Source organism: Augochlora pura, chromosome 7, assembly GCF_028453695.1.
Source record: "Augochlora pura isolate Apur16 chromosome 7, APUR_v2.2.1, whole genome shotgun sequence".
Classification (NCBI taxonomy): Eukaryota; Metazoa; Arthropoda; class Insecta; order Hymenoptera; family Halictidae; genus Augochlora; species Augochlora pura.
Genome location: NC_135778.1, coordinates 2551247 through 2558556, shown reverse-complemented (window position 1 = coordinate 2558556; position 7310 = coordinate 2551247). Strand labels below are relative to the sequence as shown.

The 7310-nt window shown below is 50.0% G+C and overlaps 1 long non-coding RNA gene across 3 annotated transcripts in view; it reads left to right on the top strand.

Moving 5' to 3' along the window:
• LOC144473504 (uncharacterized) overlaps window positions 1-7310 on the top strand; it is a 95862-nt gene that overhangs the window by 4902 nt on the left and 83650 nt on the right. Inside the window, exon 1 of one of the 3 annotated variants that reach the window (XR_013494599.1) lies at window positions 5392-6509. The exons of the other annotated variants lie outside the window; for them this stretch is intronic. This is a non-coding gene — a long non-coding RNA (uncharacterized LOC144473504). Of the gene's footprint in view, window positions 1-5391; window positions 6510-7310 lie in introns of those variants that run through there. 3 annotated transcript variants of the gene reach the window in all.

The following is a 7310-nucleotide window of genomic DNA, read 5'->3' as shown; positions in this document are numbered from 1 at the left end:
AAAATTTTTGTTTAAATTTTCGCGAAGAAGGTACAAAAGGGGGTAAAAACTAAAAAGATTTGTAAAAACTAGAAAGATTTGTTTGTCATTGCTTTCAACTAAAAAAACAAAGAAATATGATAAAATTCTGCTCTTTTTTAAATGGCTTTCATTTTCGCAATTCTCACGTTTTCCCCCCGGTCTCGCGCAATTTTTCCACCCCTCCGGCCGCTCCGCCGCCCCGTTCGCCTCCTTTCCTCGGCGCTTCTCCTTTCGTCCGGTGCGCGTTAGAGACGCGAAGCGTACGCTCGCCACGGCAGACCGCACGCCACACGATGCAATCAATGAATGACGGCGTGGCTGGCGCGGCTCTGCTCCGGCGCGGCGCGCAGCGGCGATTCACGGCCAAAAATCAACTTCGCGACTTCCACATTTGAAACGGTTTCTTTCACTAACAGATTAACAAACCCTCGAGCTTTAAAATCTACAAAATCGATCGATTCAAATAACCCCATAACAAGATCAAGCCAGCTAATAAAAAATTTCAAACAAAGCATGATTTTTTTGGGCATCTTTGACCATTTTGCAAAAGAATGTTTAGAAAGTTAGAAGTTTGTACGGCAAAGTGTTATTTTAATTAAGAAATGCTGGTTACCGCGATTTTTTAAACGTTAATACGTATTTTTGACTAATTAATGTTCCAGCCGATGGTGAGACGGGTTTAATGACCTGGTATTAGCGTAACCTTGAACCTTGAACTTCGATCCAACGATGAAATAATTTTGGCCAGGAAGCGCGGCTTCGCCAGACCACTGAGCGTCACTGAAAATTTCTTAAAATAATAGACGAGTCTTCGTTCTGTAAAAAGTCTCGTTAAACAAAAATAATAAATAAATTAACCCTTTGCACTCGAAGCCATTTTTACTGTAATTCCAGAATAATTTTTCTGTAATTTATGCAACAACAGTTATACTTTTAATAATTTTTGAAATCTAATTTTTCATAATATAAAAATTATATTGAAACGCGCTGTAACAATTTTAGTCAGATTTTTATCAGAGTCACCACTCGAGTGCAAAGGGTTAAAGTATAAACAAAATAAAATCATGAAAACTAAAAGGTCCGTCTTCGCGAAGCGGTATAAATTGTTTCTCGGTTCGAAAGAGTTCAGTTTTTGAAATTTCCCGATCCGGCGCACTGTGCACGCCATGCCATGCCATGGCATTCGCCGTGGCGTGGAGCTCTCTGCGCGGCCCGAGTCCGCCCGGCGCGCGCACTGACCGTGATGACTTTTCTTATCTGCCGCGAGCCCCTCTCCTTATTCCCCTAACCCGTTCTTTCGCCGTCGCTCGTCTTTTCCCCGTCTCGCGCCGTGCTCTATATCCGTTTTTCCTCCCGGCCGTGGCGTGCGTACTCGTCCCGCTCGCCTTTCTCTCCCCCCTCCCCCCTCCCCCCTCCTCTTCCTCCGCCTTTCTTTCTGCTCTCCCAGTCCCGCGCACGGTCCGCTTCCTCCGCTTTTTTTCCCGACTCTCCTACGCTCTCTTCCTGTCCCCCCACCCCCTATCACTCGCCCGCTCTTTCTTTCTCTCTCTCTCTCTCGTTCGCTCGCTCTCTCTTTCTCCCGGCATCCCTTCGACTCACTTCATCCGGTGCGCGTTACACGCGATACATATACCTATGCCTGGCAGGGCTGTTCCGATGCTCGAATTTATGCGGCAAATTCTCCTAACCCCTCGCGCTGTTACGTCTTTCAGCGCTGAGTCGGTTACGACTGTTTCAATTATTTCCTCGACGCGACGATTTTAGCGTCTCGGTGCCGTTTACCTTCGCTCCCAGATTTCGATGACGGAGAATTTTCTTTCGATTTAACCCCTTGACATTTTCTTCACAGTCACCGCGATTAAGAATTTTTTAATTGGCACTATTTCTTAGGAGGGACAGGACATTGATGTTTATTCCGTGCCTGAATTTACATGATAGCTTAAATATTAACACTTTATCGACCGGTCATTCTTTTTTGATTTCAATGATAGATGACAAATTAAGGGTTACTCAAGCAGTAATGTATGCTAAATTATATTTTATTAATTTAATTTAATTTAATTTAATTTAATCAAGATTGTCTGCTTTGATACATTGTACATTAATGATAATTCACTGGAATTATAATAAATAAATATACGAATTATAATTAATTATAATAAAAAATACGGCGTCTGAATGAGGCTACGTGAAATTGAAATAAATAATATGAACGTTGCTCCATTTCATACTTGACAACCTAATACGTCGCCCAATTCCTCGAACCGACCCACTGCGCGTCGTCCGCGCCGTAAAGCCGCTCGCGGGGCAAAAACCCCTCTTTCCGCGGTGCCTCGTCGCGCGAGAGGGACTTGCGAAGGGAAACGGCCGCGGAGCGTTTTCCGCGAAGCGGCCGCGCCGCGCTAGACCCCGTTACCGACTATCATAGGCGTGGTCGTAAAAGTATAAATATCGATCGAAGCCGGAGAGAGCAGGCCGCGCGCGACTTGTTTGCACTTAACCGGAGACACCACGCACCGCGGGCCGCGATATCGTAATTTCGAAGGCGGCGAGAGCTCGTGGAACCGTTCGTCTCGCGAGAGCGTTAGTCTCTCGCACACCTTGGTCGTATCTCTGCTCTAATTCAGCACCGGAGATACGTCCGAACGTAATGAAGATCTAAGAAAAAGCCATTTAACCCTTTGCACTCGAAGCCATTTTAACTGTAATTCTAAAGTAACATTTCCGACGTGTTGCATTTCCATTTTATAAGGTAAAGAGGTTATGTTCAATTGAAATTGAATCTTGGAACTCGTACAAAAACAGTTGCACTGTCGATAATTTTTTAAATGTAAGCTTTTATAATAGAAATATTATTTTGGAACGTGATGTAGCAATTAGCAGTGGTGCCTCAGAGTCACCACTCGAGTGCAAAGGGTTAACCTTTCAGCTGCGCACAAACTATGCACACGTCAGAAGGAAATGACAATTTTACTTGTTATAATCAAAATATTTCATCTACGATTTATCTCAAAATGCTTGTGGTAACATAGTCATAAATTTCGCACAATGTAGTCTTTATGACAATCGTTTTACAAGTTGTTATATACAGTAATACTGAAGCTCACGGTGGTACGATCTAACACGTTTATTGTAATAATTGATATCAAATTATTGGTTACAATGACAACCGATTTATAGGACACCAATCGCTAGAAAAAGCCGACTTATAGGTTATGTCAGGTTACAATGACAACCGATTTATAGGTTAGAAAATCGGTAGAAAAAGTCGACTTATAGGTTATGTCAGGTTACAATGACAACCGATTTATAGGCTACAAAATCGGTAGGAAAAGCCGATTTATAGGTTATGTCAGGTTACAATGACAACCGATTTATAGGCTACAAAATCGGTGGAAAAAGCCGATTTATAGGTTATGTCAGGTTACAATGACGATTCATAGGTTACAAAATCGGTAGAAAAAGCCGATTTATAGGTTACCGGTCGGTAAAGTGTCAAGTAACATTCGTATCTCGAAAATTAATTCCGACCGGCATGACACCTGCGCATGAACATAATACGACCGCAGAATGTTAATATAAGGAACTCGTAAGAAAGTCCAAGATCACGAACGTCGTGAACCGCGGTCAGCGTTTCGCCTTCGAGTTTATACAAGGTGCGAAGCGCATTACGATGCCAAGACCATCGCACTGTTCACGATGTTAAGAGATAATTGTTTATATCCCCATCATTTGCATAGTCCAACTAACTGATTCAAAGCCGAGTCTATATAGACATCAGGGGAGGCCAAACTGCGGCACTTTGAAGGATTATTTGTGGCTCTCATTTTTCATTTTTTTTGCTATTATTTTTTTTTTTAAATTATTATCGTTCCGTTTTAAATTACTGACCGCCTTTAACCCTTTCGGTACGAGCACTCTGTCCGCCGTGACACTGTTACTGTACGAGACGCCGAGCCGAAAATTGCCGCCGCACACGACCACAGTCCTCCTTTATAAGAAAATATTTCCTAAGCGTTAAATAACCCTTTGCACTCGTAGCCATTTTAACTGTAAATCTGAATTAATTTTTCTGCTTCGTGGCATTTTCACTCTATTTAACAAAATCAATTTTTACGCATACAAAATTTATTCTCATGACTCCTGCCAACAGTTTTACTACTTGACAATATTTTAAATCTATACCTTGTTGTTGCAAAAATTATTTTGGAATTTAATGGAATAATTTTAGCGATGCCTCAGAGTCGTCGCTCGAGTGCAAAGGGATAAAAGCTGTGCTTAATTAAAGGACATTATTTAACAAAAGTGTTGTTTGTAGCTTAAGAGATATTCAAAGGTACTTGTATAAAATATTAAGAGTTATTTATATAAAATTCTGTTATTTATACCGGTCGTCGCACGGACGCCGGATATAACCGGCGCTCGTCCACAGCGGTCGTCGCGTGGACGCCGGATAAATCCGACGCTCGTACCGAAAGGGTTAATCGCGGCTCGCGAAAAATTTCAAATTTTGAAAAATGGCTCGAACCATCAGCTTGGGCCCCCCGCTGATGTTTACGGTGCAAGGATTTTCCCTAGACCGGTACAGCGCATAGAAAGAGTTGGAAGAGATCGACGCGGCGCGAGCGAAGAAGCGTCTCGTTCGCGGCGGATGTCCTTTAGCCGCGTTGCCGTACAAGATATCCTGTCCGCCTGGAAAACCGTGCCGAGATCGAACGAACAAATTCGTTGGTCTCGGTCGAGGCTAGAGTTCGCGGAGCAGGCGGCGAAACGCGAGAGGAAGCCGGCGTGCGTGGCCGGTGCTTTGACGGCGTAGTAAAGCGACGGTGCGCGAGTAGAACGAGAGACGCGCGGCTCGCGAGAATCGGCCGGCCGCGCCACGCCGCGACGTGCTCGGCGTCGACGGCCTCGACGGCGTCGACGGTCGGTGACTATCGATCGGCGGCGGGCGTCGGCGTCGGTGCCGCGCGGTGGCGCGGCCGTCGTCCCGAAAGACGTGCGACGGCGCTCTGCCTTCGCTGTCCGCCCCGGGGGGGGCGGGGGGGAGGGCGGGGGGGGGGGGGGGGCGGGGGGGGGGTGGGGGGGGCCGCCGACACGCAGACCAATCATGCCTTTGACGGAGCCGGCGAGAGCCCGGCGTGTACGCGAGTCCGCCACGCTAAATTCGGATTTATCAGTCGAGCAGCCAGTCGCGTCGCAAACCCGTCAAACTTTCGATCCGCGGGGCCCGCGAACCGCGGCCAAGATTCTCGGGGGCCCGCGAGCCGCGGATCGCGCCACCGACGACGGATCGTAGGCGGCGACTCGGGGCCGCGAGGCGTTCCCCGGCCGGTGCGGCGACGACGGCGGCGGCCCTTTTTTTCTTACGCCGCGGGGCGGTGGAGAACGCGAGAGGATATCCTCTCTCTGGAGAGAGAGAGAGAGAAAGAGTCCGGCGGCACTGGCCCCGTAGGCCCCGCCGCTGGAGGGAGTTCGTTGACGTGTGCCGCACGAGGGACGGTGTCTCGGGATAAGTGATAAAGTGCCGCGCTGATCGGACGTGGGAAGACCCTTCGCGGTGGACGGAGCCGGTGTCGGCCGCCGCGGCGAGGTTTGCGTGTGCTCTCGAAGGGGTGCAGTACTCGCGAGTCTGCCCGTTCCGCGTCGACGGCTCTACGGTGCGTTCTCCTCTCATTCTCTCTCCCTCTGTCCGCCGATCCTCTGCCCCGAGAATCCGATCCCATCGATCCGCCGGCCGGCCGCGAAATCGGGAGCGATGGAATCCGAGGGACGGAGCGTCGAGAGAGCCGCGAGAGTCGTCGCTTCTTTCCTCCACCGGCGAAGGAGCGTCGCCGGCTTCTTCGTGGTGCTACCGAAGTGCGAATTTTCACGGTGAGCCGAAGGTACTGGAAAATGTGCGGTTCCGCGACGAGAACGACGTTCTCCTCCTCCTCGTCGTCGTCATTGTCGTCGTCGTAACGCGACGTAGTAAAACGCGAAGAAAGGTGACGGAGGATCTTGTGCCGGCCACCCATGGCCGTTTCGCACGAAGGACGTCGTAAAATGCCGGCGTAAGGACACCCGTCCTCGCCGGGCCGGTATCCATTTTCCGCGAGGCGTGGGAAGTGAACCGCGTGAGCAGAGAAACGGGGGATCGGGAGAGGATCCTCCGGGAAGAAGAAGACGGCAGGAATTCTCACGGCGCTGGGGGAGGGCGATCGAAAACGTATTTTCGATATACCTTGGGGTGTCGTCGTCGTCGTCGTCGTCGTCGTCGTGACCAAGTGGCAGCGCACGGAGTGGCGCCGCGATATTTTCGGATGCTCTTGGTGCTCTGCTCGAGAGACTAGCGTCCCCGTGGAATAGTTTCGTCGGATGACGAATGTGTGATTGTGCGCGTCGGTCTGCTACGTACGCGCGTACCAACGGGCAAAATGTTTATTGTGACTACCGAACCGGATCACGTGGTGGATACAGGAAGAAATCGGCGGAACGGCCAGCGCGATGAGGTGAGACTGCGACGCGCGTTTAACGAGACATCGTTGTCGATGAACCATCCTATCAAACGTTAACCTTTAAACAAGTAATAGCGAAAAGAACGATCGGCCACCGTCCTCGGTTGTGCTATCGTCGATCGGGCACCCGGCGTCTCTCGCGTGCGCGTCGCGCGAAAAATGGACGGACGAGCCACGACGCGAGGTCCTCGCTACGGCCGATTGCGTAATCGCCGCGGGACGGCGCGAGTGCCGCGCGAGCGAATCGACGGACAAACAAGTGTCGGGGCTCGGCTAGTTAATTGCATAAGTATGCAAAGCCTCTTCCTCGGCGTCTCGTTGACTTCTCTTTCTCTCTCTCTCTCTCTCTCTCTCTCTCTAACTCTGTCTCTCCTGCCTCCATCTCCCGCCCTCCGTCGCCGCGCGTAGGGTGGATGCGTGAAAAGTAGCGAAAACAGCCACGTAGAAGAGGCGCAGAGAAGAGGGAGGGAGGGGGTATGGGGGGAGGGGGGGGGGGAGAGGAATAGGAGTGGGAGAGGCGGCGGACGCCGGGGCGGAGCGGAGTGTGAGTGAGAGCGAGAGAGAGAGAGAGCGGAGGTCGGTGGAAGTAGAGAGAAAAAAAGGGCCAGGAGGACGAGAGCGCCGGGGCGAGAAGAGGAATCGATGTAAAACGCGGCGGGAACCGGTTGAAACAATCAGTCACGGCCCAGCAAAATGGATTATTTTCGCGGGCTTAAATTAGGCGTGGCGAAAGGAAAAACCTGTCGATTCTCCTTTTGTTTCGCGGCGAACCGCGGGCCGCCGGGGTGCCGGGGG